Below are 20,072 nucleotides of genomic sequence, written 5' to 3'. Positions count from 1 at the left end.
GTCGGAACGTAGTGTGATTTAAGCTGTTAACGCAACGTGCAAAGTTGTTCAAAGTTATTGCAAAGTTGTGGAAAGTTATTGCAAAGTTGGTAGATGTATTTGTATATATGACCTGAGTTGTTTGCATATAAAACGGTGCCGGTGTAAAGTCGACAAATTTAATAAAAGTCAATTGAAAGCAGCCTATAGATGTTCGCATCAGTTGACTGTGAAATGTTAGAAAACAGCGTGCAAAGTTGGAAAAAAACGAAGGAAATGTTGGCGGAGTTGTTTGTATGTTTAGCCTATGTCATTATCATGACAGCCCCGCAGTTAAATTCGTAAATATTAAGTAAATGTTCCGAGAATGCCATATATATAACCAGACTATCACAACAGACATCTGAAAAAATTGACAACAAACTGCTTACAAAGTTGTGAAAAGCGACTGCGAAGTTGCTAGTTTTATTCGGGATTGTTAACGTGAAATAATATAAACAAGTCCCATACTTAAAAATTCAAGTATATGAACAAATATCTCGTAAAGTTCTGTTAAATTACCGTAGTGTTAGTCCAAGTATGTAGAGGTCATAGGTCAATTCTTGAAAGTACTTGTTCGAGCGATTTTGAAACATCAAAAAAACATGAAATAGCCAATAATTTGGCTCAATTTTAAATATTCCAGGCAGCTGTGTGGTTAGATGAACGGGACATATTTAAAGTAAAGCACAATCGGACGTTGTGAGTACTTGCATGGGAGACTCCCTGAGTAAACGAGATGTTAATTTTTTGTTTTTGTTTCATTACGCACATGGAAAAGATCTAATGCAATGTTCCTGTACTATATCTTTCTGTGATGTCAAACATTTATAGTACAAAATCGTGGAATTGTGGTAACTTTTTTAATCAATGGGAAGTTTTCAAATCCCTTCTAGTTTTCAATAACAAGTTGTTTATTCTGTCGGAACGTAGTGTGATTTAAGCTGTTAACGCAACGTGCAAAGTTGTTCAAAGTTATTGCAAAGTTGTGGAAAGTTATTGCAAAGTTGGTAGATGTATTTGTATATATGACCTGAGTTGTTTGCATATTAAACAGTGCCGGTGTATAGTCGACAAATTTAATAAAAGTCAATTGAAAGCAGCCTATAGATGTTCGCATCAGTTGACTGTGAAATGTTAGAAAACAGCGTGCAAAGTTGGAAAAAAACGAAGGAAATGTTGGCGGAGTTGTTTGTATGTTTAGCCTATGTCATTATCATGACAGCCCCGCAGTTAAATTCGTAAATATTAAGTAAATGTTCCGAGAATGCCATATATATAACCAGACTATCACAACAGACATCTGAAAAAAATTGACAACAAACTGATTACAAAGTTGTGAAAAGCGACTGCGAAGTTGCTAGTTTTATTCGGGATTGTTAACGTGAAATAATATAAACAAGTCCCATACTTAAAAATTCAAGTATATGAACAAATATCTCGTAAAGTTCTGTTAAATTACCGTAGTGTTAGTCCAAGTATGTAGAGGTCATAGGTTAATTCTTGAAAGTACTTGTTCGAGCGATTTTGAAACATCAAAAAAACATGAAATAGCCAATAATTTGGCTTAATTTTGAATATTCCAGGCAGCTGTGTGGTTAGATGAACGGGACATATTTAAAGTAAAGCACAATCGGACGTGGTGAGTACTTGCATGGGAGACTCCCTGAGTAAACGAGATGTTAATTTTTTTGTTTTTGTTTCATTACGCACATGGAAAAGATCTAATGCAATGTTCCTTTACTATTTCTTTCTGTGATGTCAAACATTTATAGTACAAAATCGTGGAATTGTGGTAACTTTTTTAATCAATGGGAAGTTTTCAAATCCCTTCTAGTTTTCAATAACAAGTTGTTTATTCTGTCGGAACGTAGTGTGATTTAAGCTGTTAACGCAACGTGCAAAGTTGTTCAAAGTTATTGCAAAGTTGTGGAAAGTTATTGCAAAGTTGGTAGATGTATTTGTATATATGACCTGAGTTGTTTGCATATAAAACGGTGCCGGTGTAAAGTCGACAAATTTAATAAAAGTCAATTGAAAGCAGCCTATAGATGTTCGCATCAGTTGACTGTGAAATGTTAGAAAACAGCGTGCAAAGTTGGAAAAAAACGAAGGAAATGTTGGCGGAGTTGTTTGTATGTTTAGCCTATGTCACTATCATGACTGCCCCGCAGTTAAATTCGTAAATATTAAGTAAATGTTCCGAGAATGCCATATATATAACCAGACTATCACAACAGACATCTGAAAAAATTGACAACAAACTGCTTACAAAGTTGTGAAAAGCGACTGCGAAGTTGCTAGTTTTATTCGGGATTTTCAACGTGAAATAATATAAACAAGTCCCATACTTAAAAATTCAAATATATGAACAAATATCTCATAAAGTCCTGTTAAATTACCCTAGTGTTAGTCCAAGTATGTAGAGGTCATAGGTCAATTCTTGAAAGTACTTGTTCGAGCGATTTTGAAACATCAAAAAAACATGAAATAGCCAATAATTTGGCTTAATTTTAAATATTCCAGGCAGCTGTGTGGTTAGATGAACGGGACATATTTAAAGTAAAGCACAATCGGACGTGGTGAGTACTTGCATGGGAGACTCCCTGAGTAAACGAGATGTTAATTTTTTTGTTTTTGTTTCATTACGCACATGGAAAAGATCTAATGCAATGTTCCTGTACTATTTCTTTCTGTGATGTCAAACATTTATAGTACAAAATCGTGGAATTGTGGTAACTTTTTTAATCAATGGGAAGTTTTCAAATCCCTTCTAGTTTTCAATAACAAGTTGTTTATTCTGTCGGAACGTAGTGTGATTTAAGCTGTTAACGCAACGTGCAAAGTTGTTCAAAGTTATTGCAAAGTTGTGGAAAGTTATTGCAAAGTTGGTAGATGTATTTGTATATATGACCTGAGTTGTTTGCATATAAAACGGTGCCGGTGTAAAGTCGACAAATTTAATAAAAGTCAATTGAAAGCAGCCTATAGATGTTCGCATCAGTTGACTGTGAAATGTTAGAAAACAGCGTGCAAAGTTGGAAAAAAACGAAGGAAATGTTGGCGGAGTTGTTTGTATGTTTAGCCTATGTCATTATCATGACAGCCCCGCAGTTAAATTCGTAAATATTAAGTAAATGTTCCGAGAATGCCATATATATAACCAGACTATCACAACAGACATCTGAAAAAATTGACAACAAACTGCTTACAAAGTTGTGAAAAGCGACTGCGAAGTTGCTAGTTTTATTCGGGATTGTTAACGTGAAATAATATAAACAAGTCCCATACTTAAAAATTCAAGTATATGAACAAATATCTCGTAAAGTTCTGTTAAATTACCGTAGTGTTAGTCCAAGTATGTAGAGGTCATAGGTCAATTCTTGAAAGTACTTGTTCGAGCGATTTTGAAACATCAAAAAAACATGAAATAGCCAATAATTTGGCTCAATTTTAAATATTCCAGGCTGCTGTGTGGTTAGATGAACGGGACATATTTAAAGTAAAGCACAATCGGGCGTGGTGAGTAATTGCATGGGAGACTCCCTGAGTAAACGAGCTGTTATTTTTTTGTTTTTGTTTCATTACGCTCATGGAAAATATCTAAGGCAACGTTCCTTTACTATTTCTTACTGTGATGTCAAACATTTATAGTACAAAATCGTGCAATTTTCGTAACTTTTTTAATGAATGGGAAGTTTTCAAATCCCTTCTAGTTTTCTATAACATGTTGTTTATTCTGTCGGAACGTAGTGTGATTTAGGCTGTTAACGCAACGTGCAAAGTTGTTCAAAGTTATTGCAAAGTTGTGGAAAGTTATTGCAAAGTTGGTAGATGTATTTGTATATATGACCTGAGTTGTTTGCATATTAAACAGTGCCGGTGTATAGTCGACAAATTTAATAAAAGTCAATTGAAAGCAGCCTATAGATGTTCGCATCAGTTGACTGTGAAATGTTTGAAAACAGCGTGCAAAGTTGGAAAAAAACGAAGGAAATGTTGGCGGAGTTGTTTGTATGTTTAGCCTATGTCATTATCATGACAGCCCCGCAGTTAAATTCGTAAATATTAAGTAAATGTTCCGAGAATGCCATATATATAACCAGACTATCACAACAGACATCTGAAAAAATTGACAACAAACTGATTACAAAGTTGTGAAAAGCGACTGCGAAGTTGCTAGTTTTATTCGGGATTGTTAACGTGAAATAATATAAACAAGTCCCATACTTAAAAATTCAAGTATATGAACAAATATCTCGTAAAGTTCTGTTAAATTACCGTAGTGTTAGTCCAAGTATGTAGAGGTCATAGGTTAATTCTTGAAAGTACTTGTTCGAGCGATTTTGAAACATCAAAAAAACATGAAATAGCCAATAATTTGGCTTAATTTTGAATATTCCAGGCAGCTGTGTGGTTAGATGAACGGGACATATTTAAAGTAAAGCACAATCGGACGTGGTGAGTACTTGCATGGGAGACTCCCTGAGTAAACGAGATGTTAATTTTTTTGTTTTTGTTTCATTACGCACATGGAAAAGATCTAATGCAATGTTCCTTTACTATTTCTTTCTGTGATGTCAAACATTTATAGTACAAAATCGTGGAATTGTGGTAACTTTTTTAATCAATGGGAAGTTTTCAAATCCCTTCTAGTTTTCAATAACAAGTTGTTTATTCTGTCGGAACGTAGTGTGATTTAAGCTGTTAACGCAACGTGCAAAGTTGTTCAAAGTTATTGCAAAGTTGTGGAAAGTTATTGCAAAGTTGGTAGATGTATTTGTATATATGACCTGAGTTGTTTGCATATAAAACGGTGCCGGTGTAAAGTCGACAAATTTAATAAAAGTCAATTGAAAGCAGCCTATAGATGTTCGCATCAGTTGACTGTGAAATGTTAGAAAACAGCGTGCAAAGTTGGAAAAAAACGAAGGAAATGTTGGCGGAGTTGTTTGTATGTTTAGCCTATGTCATTATCATGACAGCCCCGCAGTTAAATTCGTAAATATTAAGTAAATGTTCCGAGAATGCCATATATATAACCAGACTATCACAACAGACATCTGAAAAAATTGACAACAAACTGATTACAAAGTTGTGAAAAGCGACTGCGAAGTTGCTAGTTTTATTCGGGATTGTTAACGTGAAATAATATAAACAAGTCCCATACTTAAAAATTCAAGTATATGAACAAATATCTCGTAAAGTTCTGTTAAATTACCGTAGTGTTAGTCCAAGTATGTAGAGGTCATAGGTCAATTCTTGAAAGTACTTGTTCGAGCGATTTTGAAACATCAAAAAAACATGAAATAGCCAATAATTTGGCTCAATTTTAAATATTCCAGGCAGCTGTGTGGTTAGATGAACGGGACATATTTAAAGTAAAGCACAATCGGGCGTGGTGAGTAATTGCATGGGAGACTCCCTGAGTAAACGAGCTGTTATTTTTTTGTTTTTGTTTCATTACGCTCATGGAAAATATCTAAGGCAACGTTCCTTTACTATTTCTTACTGTGATGTCAAACATTTATAGTACAAAATCGTGCAATTTTCGTAACTTTTTTAATGAATGGGAAGTTTTCAAATCCCTTCTAGTTTTCTATAACATGTTGTTTATTCTGTCGGAACGTAGTGTGATTTAGGCTGTTAACGCAACGTGCAAAGTTGTTCAAAGTTATTGCAAAGTTGTGGAAAGTTATTGCAAAGTTGGTAGATGTATTTGTATATATGACCTGAGTTGTTTGCATATTAAACAGTGCCGGTGTATAGTCGACAAATTTAATAAAAGTCAATTGAAAGCAGCCTATAGATGTTCGCATCAGTTGACTGTGAAATGTTAGAAAACAGCGTGCAAAGTTGGAAAAAAACGAAGGAAATGTTGGCGGAGTTGTTTGTATGTTTAGCCTATGTCATTATCATGACAGCCCCGCAGTTAAATTCGTAAATATTAAGTAAATGTTCCGAGAATGCCATATATATAACCAGACTATCACAACAGACATCTGAAAAAATTGACAACAAACTGATTACAAAGTTGTGAAAAGCGACTGCGAAGTTGCTAGTTTTATTCGGGATTGTTAACGTGAAATAATATAAACAAGTCCCATACTTAAAAATTCAAGTATATGAACAAATATCTCGTAAAGTTCTGTTAAATTACCGTAGTGTTAGTCCAAGTATGTAGAGGTCATAGGTTAATTCTTGAAAGTACTTGTTCGAGCGATTTTGAAACATCAAAAAAACATGAAATAGCCAATAATTTGGCTTAATTTTGAATATTCCAGGCAGCTGTGTGGTTAGATGAACGGGACATATTTAAAGTAAAGCACAATCGGACGTGGTGAGTACTTGCATGGGAGACTCCCTGAGTAAACGAGATGTTAATTTTTTTGTTTTTGTTTCATTACGCACATGGAAAAGATCTAATGCAATGTTCCTTTACTATTTCTTTCTGTGATGTCAAACATTTATAGTACAAAATCGTGGAATTGTGGTAACTTTTTTAATCAATGGGAAGTTTTCAAATCCCTTCTAGTTTTCAATAACAAGTTGTTTATTCTGTCGGAACGTAGTGTGATTTAAGCTGTTAACGCAACGTGCAAAGTTGTTCAAAGTTATTGCAAAGTTGTGGAAAGTTATTGCAAAGTTGGTAGATGTATTTGTATATATGACCTGAGTTGTTTGCATATAAAACGGTGCCGGTGTAAAGTCGACAAATTTAATAAAAGTCAATTGAAAGCAGCCTATAGATGTTCGCATCAGTTGACTGTGAAATGTTAGAAAACAGCGTGCAAAGTTGGAAAAAAAACGAAGGAAATGTTGGCGGAGTTGTTTGTATGTTTAGCCTATGTCATTATCATGACAGCCCCGCAGTTAAATTCGTAAATATTAAGTAAATGTTCCGAGAATGCCATATATATAACCAGACTATCACAACAGACATCTGAAAAAATTGACAACAAACTGATTACAAAGTTGTGAAAAGCGACTGCGAAGTTGCTAGTTTTATTCGGGATTGTTAACGTGAAATAATATAAACAAGTCCCATACTTAAAAATTCAAGTATATGAACAAATATCTCGTAAAGTTCTGTTAAATTACCGTAGTGTTAGTCCAAGTATGTAGAGGTCATAGGTCAATTCTTGAAAGTACTTGTTCGAGCGATTTTGAAACATCAAAAAAACATGAAATAGCCAATAATTTGGCTCAATTTTAAATATTCCAGGCAGCTGTGTGGTTAGATGAACGGGACATATTTAAAGTAAAGCACAATCGGGCGTGGTGAGTAATTGCATGGGAGACTCCCTGAGTAAACGAGCTGTTATTTTTTTGTTTTTGTTTCATTACGCTCATGGAAAATATCTAAGGCAACGTTCCTTTACTATTTCTTACTGTGATGTCAAACATTTATAGTACAAAATCGTGCAATTTTCGTAACTTTTTTAATGAATGGGAAGTTTTCAAATCCCTTCTAGTTTTCTATAACATGTTGTTTATTCTGTCGGAACGTAGTGTGATTTAGGCTGTTAACGCAACGTGCAAAGTTGTTCAAAGTTATTGCAAAGTTGTGGAAAGTTATTGCAAAGTTGGTAGATGTATTTGTATATATGACCTGAGTTGTTTGCATATTAAACAGTGCCGGTGTATAGTCGACAAATTTAATAAAAGTCAATTGAAAGCAGCCTATAGATGTTCGCATCAGTTGACTGTGAAATGTTAGAAAACAGCGTGCAAAGTTGGAAAAAAACGAAGGAAATGTTGGCGGAGTTGTTTGTATGTTTAGCCTATGTCATTATCATGACAGCCCCGCAGTTAAATACGTAAATATTAAGTAAATGTTCCGAGAATGCCATATATATAACCAGACTATCACAACAGACATCTGAAAAAATTGACAACAAACTGATTACAAAGTTGTGAAAAGCGACTGCGAAGTTGCTAGTTTTATTCGGGATTGTTAACGTGAAATAATATAAACAAGTCCCATACTTAAAAATTCAAGTATATGAACAAATATCTCGTAAAGTTCTGTTAAATTACCGTAGTGTTAGTCCAAGTATGTAGAGGTCATAGGTTAATTCTTGAAAGTACTTGTTCGAGCGATTTTGAAACATCAAAAAAACATGAAATAGCCAATAATTTGGCTTAATTTTGAATATTCCAGGCAGCTGTGTGGTTAGATGAACGGGACATATTTAAAGTAAAGCACAATCGGACGTGGTGAGTACTTGCATGGGAGACTCCCTGAGTAAACGAGATGTTAATTTTTTTGTTTTTGTTTCATTACGCACATGGAAAAGATCTAATGCAATGTTCCTTTACTATTTCTTTCTGTGATGTCAAACATTTATAGTACAAAATCGTGGAATTGTGGTAACTTTTTTAATCAATGGGAAGTTTTCAAATCCCTTCTAGTTTTCAATAACAAGTTGTTTATTCTGTCGGAACGTAGTGTGATTTAAGCTGTTAACGCAACGTGCAAAGTTGTTCAAAGTTATTGCAAAGTTGTGGAAAGTTATTGCAAAGTTGGTAGATGTATTTGTATATATGACCTGAGTTGTTTGCATATAAAACGGTGCCGGTGTAAAGTCGACAAATTTAATAAAAGTCAATTGAAAGCAGCCTATAGATGTTCGCATCAGTTGACTGTGAAATGTTAGAAAACAGCGTGCAAAGTTGGAAAAAAACGAAGGAAATGTTGGCGGAGTTGTTTGTATGTTTAGCCTATGTCATTATCATGACAGCCCCGCAGTTAAATTTGTAAATATTAAGTAAATGTTCCGAGAATGCCATATATATAACCAGACTATCACAACAGACATCTGAAAAAATTGACAACAAACTGCTTACAAAGTTGTGAAAAGTGACTGCGAAGTTGCTAGTTTTATTCGGGATTGTTAACGTGAAATAATATAAACAAGTCCCATACTTAAAAATTCAAGTATATGAACAAATATCTCGTAAAGTTCTGTTAAATTACCGTAGTGTTAGTCCAAGTATGTAGAGGTCATAGGTCAATTCTTGAAAGTACTTGTTCGAGCGATTTTGAAACATCAAAAAAACATGAAATAGCCAATAATTTGGCTCAATTTTAAATATTCCAGGCAGCTGTGTGGTTAGATGAACGGGACATATTTAAAGTAAAGCACAATCGGGCGTGGTGAGTAATTGCATGGGAGACTCCCTGAGTAAACGAGCTGTTATTTTTTTGTTTTTGTTTCATTACGCTCATGGAAAATATCTAAGGCAACGTTCCTTTACTATTTCTTACTGTGATGTCAAACATTTATAGTACAAAATCGTGCAATTTTCGTAACTTTTTTAATGAATGGGAAGTTTTCAAATCCCTTCTAGTTTTCTATAACATGTTGTTTATTCTGTCGGAACGTAGTGTGATTTAGGCTGTTAACGCAACGTGCAAAGTTGTTCAAAGTTATTGCAAAGTTGTGGAAAGTTATTGCAAAGTTGGTAGATGTATTTGTATATATGACCTGAGTTGTTTGCATATTAAACAGTGCCGGTGTATAGTCGACAAATTTAATAAAAGTCAATTGAAAGCAGCCTATAGATGTTCGCATCAGTTGACTGTGAAATGTTAGAAAACAGCGTGCAAAGTTGGAAAAAAACGAAGGAAATGTTGGCGGAGTTGTTTGTATGTTTAGCCTATGTCATTATCATGACAGCCCCGCAGTTAAATACGTAAATATTAAGTAAATGTTCCGAGAATGCCATATATATAACCAGACTATCACAACAGACATCTGAAAAAATTGACAACAAACTGATTACAAAGTTGTGAAAAGCGACTGCGAAGTTGCTAGTTTTATTCGGGATTGTTAACGTGAAATAATATAAACAAGTCCCATACTTAAAAATTCAAGTATATGAACAAATATCTCGTAAAGTTCTGTTAAATTACCGTAGTGTTAGTCCAAGTATGTAGAGGTCATAGGTTAATTCTTGAAAGTACTTGTTCGAGCGATTTTGAAACATCAAAAAAACATGAAATAGCCAATAATTTGGCTTAATTTTGAATATTCCAGGCAGCTGTGTGGTTAGATGAACGGGACATATTTAAAGTAAAGCACAATCGGACGTGGTGAGTACTTGCATGGGAGACTCCCTGAGTAAACGAGATGTTAATTTTTTTGTTTTTGTTTCATTACGCACATGGAAAAGATCTAATGCAATGTTCCTTTACTATTTCTTTCTGTGATGTCAAACATTTATAGTACAAAATCGTGGAATTGTGGTAACTTTTTTAATCAATGGGAAGTTTTCAAATCCCTTCTAGTTTTCAATAACAAGTTGTTTATTCTGTCGGAACGTAGTGTGATTTAAGCTGTTAACGCAACGTGCAAAGTTGTTCAAAGTTATTGCAAAGTTGTGGAAAGTTATTGCAAAGTTGGTAGATGTATTTGTATATATGACCTGAGTTGTTTGCATATAAAACGGTGCCGGTGTAAAGTCGACAAATTTAATAAAAGTCAATTGAAAGCAGCCTATAGATGTTCGCATCAGTTGACTGTGAAATGTTAGAAAACAGCGTGCAAAGTTGGAAAAAAACGAAGGAAATGTTGGCGGAGTTGTTTGTATGTTTAGCCTATGTCATTATCATGACAGCCCCGCAGTTAAATTCGTAAATATTAAGTAAATGTTCCGAGAATGCCATATATATAACCAGACTATCACAACAGACATCTGAAAAAATTGACAACAAACTGCTTACAAAGTTGTGAAAAGCGACTGCGAAGTTGCTAGTTTTATTCGGGATTGTTAACGTGAAATAATATAAACAAGTCCCATACTTAAAAATTCAAGTATATAAACAAATATCTCGTAAAGTTCTGTTAAATTACCGTAGTGTTAGTCCAAGTATGTAGAGGTCATAGGTCAATTCTTGAAAGTAGTAGTTCGAGAGATTTTGAAACATCAAAAAAACATGAAATAGCCAATAATTTGGCTTAATTTTAAATATTCCAGGCAGCTGTGTGGTTAGATGATCGGGACATATTTAAAGTAAAGCACAATCGGACGTGGTGAGTACTTGCATGGGAGACTCCCTGAGTAAACGAGATGTTAATTTTTTTGTTTTTGTTTCATTACGCACATGGAAAAGATCTAATGCAATGTTCCTTTACTATTTCTTTCTGTGATGTCAAACATTTATAGTACAAAATCGTGGAATTGTGGTAACTTTTTTAATCAATGGGAAGTTTTCAAATCCCTTCTAGTTTTCAATAACAAGTTGTTTATTCTGTCGGAACGTAGTGTGATTTAAGCTGTTAACGCAACGTGCAAAGTTGTTCAAAGTTATTGCAAAGTTGTGGAAAGTTATTGCAAAGTTGGTAGATGTATTTGTATATATGACCTGAGTTGTTTGCATATAAAACGGTGCCGGTGTAAAGTCGACAAATTTAATAAAAGTCAATTGAAAGCAGCCTATAGATGTTCGCATCAGTTGACTGTGAAATGTTAGAAAACAGCGTGCAAAGTTGGAAAAAAACGAAGGAAATGTTGGCGGAGTTGTTTGTATGTTTAGCCTATGTCATTATCATGACAGCCCCGCAGTTAAATTTGTAAATATTAAGTAAATGTTCCGAGAATGCCATATATATAACCAGACTATCACAACAGACATCTGAAAAAATTGACAACAAACTGCTTACAAAGTTGTGAAAAGTGACTGCGAAGTTGCTAGTTTTATTCGGGATTGTTAACGTGAAATAATATAAACAAGTCCCATACTTAAAAATTCAAGTATATGAACAAATATCTCGTAAAGTTCTGTTAAATTACCGTAGTGTTAGTCCAAGTATGTAGAGGTCATAGGTCAATTCTTGAAAGTACTTGTTCGAGCGATTTTGAAACATCAAAAAAACATGAAATAGCCAATAATTTGGCTCAATTTTAAATATTCCAGGCAGCTGTGTGGTTAGATGAACGGGACATATTTAAAGTAAAGCACAATCGGGCGTGGTGAGTAATTGCATGGGAGACTCCCTGAGTAAACGAGCTGTTATTTTTTTGTTTTTGTTTCATTACGCTCATGGAAAATATCTAAGGCAACGTTCCTTTACTATTTCTTACTGTGATGTCAAACATTTATAGTACAAAATCGTGCAATTTTCGTAACTTTTTTAATGAATGGGAAGTTTTCAAATCCCTTCTAGTTTTCTATAACATGTTGTTTATTCTGTCGGAACGTAGTGTGATTTAGGCTGTTAACGCAACGTGCAAAGTTGTTCAAAGTTATTGCAAAGTTGTGGAAAGTTATTGCAAAGTTGGTAGATGTATTTGTATATATGACCTGAGTTGTTTGCATATTAAACAGTGCCGGTGTATAGTCGACAAATTTAATAAAAGTCAATTGAAAGCAGCCTATAGATGTTCGCATCAGTTGACTGTGAAATGTTAGAAAACAGCGTGCAAAGTTGGAAAAAAACGAAGGAAATGTTGGCGGAGTTGTTTGTATGTTTAGCCTATGTCATTATCATGACAGCCCCGCAGTTAAATACGTAAATATTAAGTAAATGTTCCGAGAATGCCATATATATAACCAGACTATCACAACAGACATCTGAAAAAATTGACAACAAACTGATTACAAAGTTGTGAAAAGCGACTGCGAAGTTGCTAGTTTTATTCGGGATTGTTAACGTGAAATAATATAAACAAGTCCCATACTTAAAAATTCAAGTATATGAACAAATATCTCGTAAAGTTCTGTTAAATTACCGTAGTGTTAGTCCAAGTATGTAGAGGTCATAGGTTAATTCTTGAAAGTACTTGTTCGAGCGATTTTGAAACATCAAAAAAACATGAAATAGCCAATAATTTGGCTTAATTTTGAATATTCCAGGCAGCTGTGTGGTTAGATGAACGGGACATATTTAAAGTAAAGCACAATCGGACGTGGTGAGTACTTGCATGGGAGACTCCCTGAGTAAACGAGATGTTAATTTTTTTGTTTTTGTTTCATTACGCACATGGAAAAGATCTAATGCAATGTTCCTTTACTATTTCTTTCTGTGATGTCAAACATTTATAGTACAAAATCGTGGAATTGTGGTAACTTTTTTAATCAATGGGAAGTTTTCAAATCCCTTCTAGTTTTCAATAACAAGTTGTTTATTCTGTCGGAACGTAGTGTGATTTAAGCTGTTAACGCAACGTGCAAAGTTGTTCAAAGTTATTGCAAAGTTGTGGAAAGTTATTGCAAAGTTGGTAGATGTATTTGTATATATGACCTGAGTTGTTTGCATATAAAACGGTGCCGGTGTAAAGTCGACAAATTTAATAAAAGTCAATTGAAAGCAGCCTATAGATGTTCGCATCAGTTGACTGTGAAATGTTAGAAAACAGCGTGCAAAGTTGGAAAAAAACGAAGGAAATGTTGGCGGAGTTGTTTGTATGTTTAGCCTATGTCATTATCATGACAGCCCCGCAGTTAAATTTGTAAATATTAAGTAAATGTTCCGAGAATGCCATATATATAACCAGACTATCACAACAGACATCTGAAAAAATTGACAACAAACTGCTTACAAAGTTGTGAAAAGTGACTGCGAAGTTGCTAGTTTTATTCGGGATTGTTAACGTGAAATAATATAAACAAGTCCCATACTTAAAAATTCAAGTATATGAACAAATATCTCGTAAAGTTCTGTTAAATTACCGTAGTGTTAGTCCAAGTATGTAGAGGTCATAGGTCAATTCTTGAAAGTACTTGTTCGAGCGATTTTGAAACATCAAAAAAACATGAAATAGCCAATAATTTGGCTTAATTTTAAATATTCCAGGCAGCTGTGTGGTTAGATGAACGGGACATATTTAAAGTTAAGCACAATCGGGCGTGGTGAGTACTTGCATGGGAGACTCCCTGAGTAAACGAGCTGTTATTTTTTTGTTTTTGTTTCATTACGCTCATGGAAAATATCTAAGGCAACGTTTTTTTACTATTTCTTACTGTGATGTCAAACATTTATAGTACAAAATCGTGCAATTTTCGTAACTTTTTTAATGAATGGGAAGTTTTCAAATCCCTTCTAGTTTTCTATAACATGTTGTTTATTCTGTCGGAACGTAGTGTGATTTAAGCTGTTAACGCAACGTGCAAAGTTGTTCAAAGTTATTGCAAAGTTGTGGAAAGTTATTGCAAAGTTGGTAGATGTATTTGTATATATGACCTGAGTTGTTTGCATATTAAACAGTGCCGGTGTATAGTCGACAAATTTAATAAAAGTCAATTGAAAGCAGCCTATAGATGTTCGCATCAGTTGACTGTGAAATGTTAGAAAACAGCGTGCAAAGTTGGAAAAAAACGAAGGAAATGTTGGCGGAGTTGTTTGTATGTTTAGCCTATGTCATTATCATGACAGCCCCGCAGTTAAATTCGTAAATATTAAGTAAATGTTCCGAGAATGCCATATATATAACCAGACTATCACAACAGACATCTGAAAATATTGACAACAAACTGATTACAAAGTTGTGAAAAGCGACTGCGAAGTTGCTAGTTTTATTCGGGATTGTTAACGTGAAATAATATAAACAAGTCCCATACTTAAAAATTCAAGTATATGAACAAATATCTCGTAAAGTTCTGTTAAATTACCGTAGTGTTAGTCCAAGTATGTAGAGGTCATAGGTCAATTCTTGAAAGTACTTGTTCGAGCGATTTTGAAACATCAAAAAAACATGAAATAGCCAATAATTTGGCTTAATTTTAAATATTCCAGGCAGCTGTGTGGTTAGATGAACGGGACATATTTAAAGTTAAGCACAATCGGGCGTGGTGAGTACTTGCATGGGAGACTCCCTGAGTAAACGAGCTGTTATTTTTTTGTTTTTGTTTCATTACGCTCATGGAAAATATCTAAGGCAACGTTTTTTTACTATTTCTTACTGTGATGTCAAACATTTATAGTACAAAATCGTGCAATTTTCGTAACTTTTTTAATGAATGGGAAGTTTTCAAATCCCTTCTAGTTTTCTATAACATGTTGTTTATTCTGTCGGAACGTAGTGTGATTTAAGCTGTTAACGCAACGTGCAAAGTTGTTCAAAGTTATTGCAAAGTTGTGGAAAGTTATTGCAAAGTTGGTAGATGTATTTGTATATATGACCTGAGTTGTTTGCATATTAAACAGTGCCGGTGTATAGTCGACAAATTTAATAAAAGTCAATTGAAAGCAGCCTATAGATGTTCGCATCAGTTGACTGTGAAATGTTAGAAAACAGCGTGCAAAGTTGGAAAAAAACGAAGGAAATGTTGGCGGAGTTGTTTGTATGTTTAGCCTATGTCATTATCATGACAGCCCCGCAGTTAAATTCGTAAATATTAAGTAAATGTTCCGAGAATGCCATATATATAACCAGACTATCACAACAGACATCTGAAAATATTGACAACAAACTGATTACAAAGTTGTGAAAAGCGACTGCGAAGTTGCTAGTTTTATTCGGGATTGTTAACGTGAAATAATATAAACAAGTCCCATACTTAAAAATTCAAGTATATGAACAAATATCTCGTAAAGTTCTGTTAAATTACCGTAGTGTTAGTCCAAGTATGTAGAGGTCATAGGTCAATTCTTGAAAGTACTTGTTCGAGCGATTTTGAAACATCAAAAAAACATGAAATAGCCAATAATTTGGCTCAATTTTAAATATTCCAGGCAGCTGTGTGGTTAGATGAACGGGACATATTTAAAGTAAAGCACAATCGGGCGTGGTGAGTACTTGCATGGGAGACTCCCTGAGTAAACGAGCTGTTATTTTTTTGTTTTTGTTTCATTACGCTCATGGAAAATATCTAAGGCAACGTTCCTTTACTATTTCTTACTGTGATGTCAAACATTTATAGTACAAAATCGTGCAATTTTCGTAACTTTTTTAATGAATGGGAAGTTTTCAAATCCCTTCTAGTTTTCTATAACATGTTGTTTATTCTGTCGGAACGTAGTGTGATTTAAGCTGTTAACGCAACGTGCAAAGTTGTTCAAAGTTATTGCAAAGTTGTGGAAAGTTATTGCAAAGTTGATAGATGTATTTGTATATATGACCTGAGTTGTTTGCATATTAAACAGTGCCGGTGTATAGTCGACAAATATAATAAAAGTCAATTGAAAGCAGCCTATAGATGTTCGCATCAGTTGACTGTGAAATGTTAGAAAACAGCGTGCAAAGTTGGAAAAAAACGAAGGAAATGTTGGCGGAGTTGTTTGTATGTTTAGCCTATGTCATTATCATGACAGCCCCGCAGTTAAATTCGTAAATATTAAGTAAATGTTCCGAGAATGCCATATATATAACCAGACTATCACAACAGACATCTGAAAAAATTGACAACAAACTGCTTACAAAGTTGTGAAAAGCGACTGCGAAGTTGTTAGTTTTATTCGGGATTGTTAACGTGAAATAATATAAACAAGTCCCATACTTAAAAATTCAAGTATATGAACAAATATCTCGTAAAGTTCTGTTAAATTACCGTAGTGTTAGTCCAAGTATGTAGAGGTCATAGGTCAATTCTTGAAAGTACTTGTTCGAGCGATTTTGAAACATCAAAAAAACATGAAATAGCCAATAATTTGGCTTAATTTTAAATATTCCAGGCAGCTGTGTGGTTAGATGAACGAGACATATTTAAAGTAAAGCACAATCGGACGTGGTGAGTACTTGCATGGGAGACTCCCTGAGTAAACGAGATGTTAATTTTTTTGTTTTCGTTTCATTACGCACATGGAAAAGATCTAATGCAATGTTCCTTTACTATTTCTTTCTGTGATGTCAAACATTTATAGTACAAAATCGTGGAATTGTGGTAACTTTTTTAATCAATGGGAAGTTTTCAAATCCCTTCTAGTTTTCAATAACAAGTTGTTTATTCTGTCGGAACGTAGTGTGATTTAAGCTGTTAACGCAACGTGCAAAGTTGTTCAAAGTTATTGCAAAGTTGTGGAAAGTTATTGCAAAGTTGGTAGATGTATTTGTATATATGACCTGAGTTGTTTGCATATAAAACGGTGCCGGTGTAAAGTCGACAAATTTAATAAAAGTCAATTGAAAGCAGCCTATAGATGTTCGCATCAGTTGACTGTGAAATGTTAGAAAACAGCGTGCAAAGTTGGAAAAAAACGAAGGAAATGTTGGCGGAGTTGTTTGTATGTTTAGCCTATGTCATTATCATGACAGCCCCGCAGTTAAATTCGTAAATATTAAGTAAATGTTCCGAGAATGCCATATATATAACCAGACTATCACAACAGACATCTGAAAAAATTGACAACAAACTGCTTACAAAGTTGTGAAAAGCGACTGCGAAGTTGCTAGTTTTATTCGGGATTGTTAACGTGAAATAATATAAACAAGTCCCATACTTAAAAATTCAAGTATATGAACAAATATCTCGTAAATTTCTGTTAAATTACGTAGTGTTAGTCCAAGTATGTAGAGGTCATAGGTCAATTCTTGAAAGTACTTGTTCGAGCGATTTTGAAACATCAAAAAATATGAAATAGCCAATAATTTGGCTTAATTTTAAATATTCCAGGCAGCTGTGTGGTTAGATGAACGGGACATATTTAAAGTAAAGCACAATCGGACGTGGTGAGTACTTGCATGGGAGACTCCCTGAGTAAACGAGATGTTAATTTTTTTTGTTTTTGTTTCATTACGCACATGGAAAAGATCTAATGCAATGTTCCTTTACTATTTCTTTCTGTGATGTCAAACATTTATAGTACAAAATCGTGGAATTGTGGTAACTTTTTTAATCAATGGGAAGTTTTCAAATCCCTTCTAGTTTTCAATAACAAGTTGTTTATTCTGTCGGAACGTAGTGTGATTTAAGCTGTTAACGCAACGTGCAAAGTTGTTCAAAGTTATTGCAAAGTTGTGGAAAGTTATTGCAAAGTTGGTAGATGTATTTGTATATATGACCTGAGTTGTTTGCATATAAAACGGTGCCGGTGTAAAGTCGACAAATTTAATAAAAGTCAATTGAAAGCAGCCTATAGATGTTCGCATCAATTGACTGTGAAATGTTAGAAAACAGCGTGCAAAGTTGGAAAAAAACGAAGGAAATGTTGGCGGAGTTGTTTGTATGTTTAGCCTATGTCATTATCATGACAGCCCCGCAGTTAAATTCGTAAATATTAAGTAAATGTTCCGAGAATGCCATATATATAACCAGACTATCACAACAGACATCTGAAAAAATTGACAACAAACTGCTTACAAAGTTGTGAAAAGCGACTGCGAAGTTGCTAGTTTTATTCGGGATTGTTAACGTGAAATAATATAAACAAGTCCCATACTTAAAAATTCAAGTATATGAACAAATATCTCGTAAAGTTCTGTTAAATTACCGTAGTGTTAGTCCAAGTATGTAGAGGTCATAGGTCAATTCTTGAATGTACTAGTTCGAGAGATTTTGAAACATCAAAAAAACATGAAATAGCCAATAATTTGGCTTAATTTTAAATATTCCAGGCAGCTGTGTGGTTAGATGATCGGGACATATTTAAAGTAAAGCACAATCGGACGTGGTGAGTACTTGCATGGGAGACTCCCTGAGTAAACGAGATGTTAATTTTTTTGTTTTTGTTTCATTACGCACATGGAAAAGATCTAATGCAATGTTCCTTTACTATTTCTTTCTGTGATGTCAAACATTTATAGTACAAAATCGTGGAATTGTGGTAACTTTTTTAATCAATGGGAAGTTTTCAAATCCCTTCTAGTTTTCAATAACAAGTTGTTTATTCTGTCGGAACGTAGTGTGATTTAAGCTGTTAACGCAACGTGCAAAGTTGTTCAAAGTTATTGCAAAGTTGTGGAAAGTTATTGCAAAGTTGGTAGATGTATTTGTATATATGACCTGAGTTGTTTGCATATAAAACGGTGCCGGTGTAAAGTCGACAAATTTAATAAAAGTCAATTGAAAGCAGCCTATAGATGTTCGCATCAATTGACTGTGAAATGTTAGAAAACAGCGTGCAAAGTTGGAAAAAAACGAAGGAAATGTTGGCGGAGTTGTTTGTATGTTTAGCCTATGTCATTATCATGACAGCCCCGCAGTTAAATTCGTAAATATTAAGTAAATGTTCCGAGAATGCCATATATATAACCAGACTATCACAACAGACATCTGAAAAAATTGACAACAAACTGCTTACAAAGTTGTGAAAAGCGACTGCGAAGTTGCTAGTTTTATTCGGGATTGTTAACGTGAAATAATATAAACAAGTCCCATACTTAAAAATTCAAGTATATGAACAAATATCTCGTAAAGTTCTGTTAAATTACCGTAGTGTTAGTCCAAGTATGTAGAGGTCATAGGTCAATTCTTGAAAGTACTTGTTCGAGCGATTTTGAAACATCAAAAAAACATGAAATAGCCAATAATTTGGCTTAATTTTAAATATTCCAGGCAGCTGTGTGGTTAGATGATCGGGACATATTTAAAGTAAAGCACAATCGGACGTGGTGAGTACTTGCATGGGAGACTCCCTGAGTAAACGAGATGTTAATTTTTTTGTTTTTGTTTCATTACGCACATGGAAAAGATCTAATGCAATGTTTCTTTACTATTTCTTTCTGTGATGTCAAACATTTATAGTACAAAATCGTGGAATTGTGGTAACTTTTTTAATCAATGGGAAGTTTTCAAATCCCTTCTAGTTTTCAATAACAAGTTGTTTATTCTGTCGGAACGTAGTGTGATTTAAGCTGTTAACGCAACGTGCAAAGTTGTTCAAAGTTATTGCAAAGTTGTGGAAAGTTATTGCAAAGTTAGTAGATGTATTTGTATATATGACCTGAGTTGTTTGCATATAAAACGGTGCCGGTGTAAAGTCGACAAATTTAATAAAAGTCAAGTGAAAGCAGCCTATAGATGTTCGCATCAATTGACTGTGAAATGTTAGAAAACAGCGTGCAAAGTTGGAAAAAAACGAAGGAAATGTTGGCGGAGTTGTTTGTATGTTTAGCCTATGTCATTATCATGACAGCCCCGCAGTTAAATTCGTAAATATTAAGTAAATGTT

This window comes from Saccoglossus kowalevskii, chromosome 16, assembly GCF_978046115.1.
Source record: "Saccoglossus kowalevskii chromosome 16, keSacKowa6.1, whole genome shotgun sequence".
Classification (NCBI taxonomy): Eukaryota; Metazoa; Hemichordata; class Enteropneusta; family Harrimaniidae; genus Saccoglossus; species Saccoglossus kowalevskii.
This window is presented reverse-complemented; position numbering follows the sequence as displayed.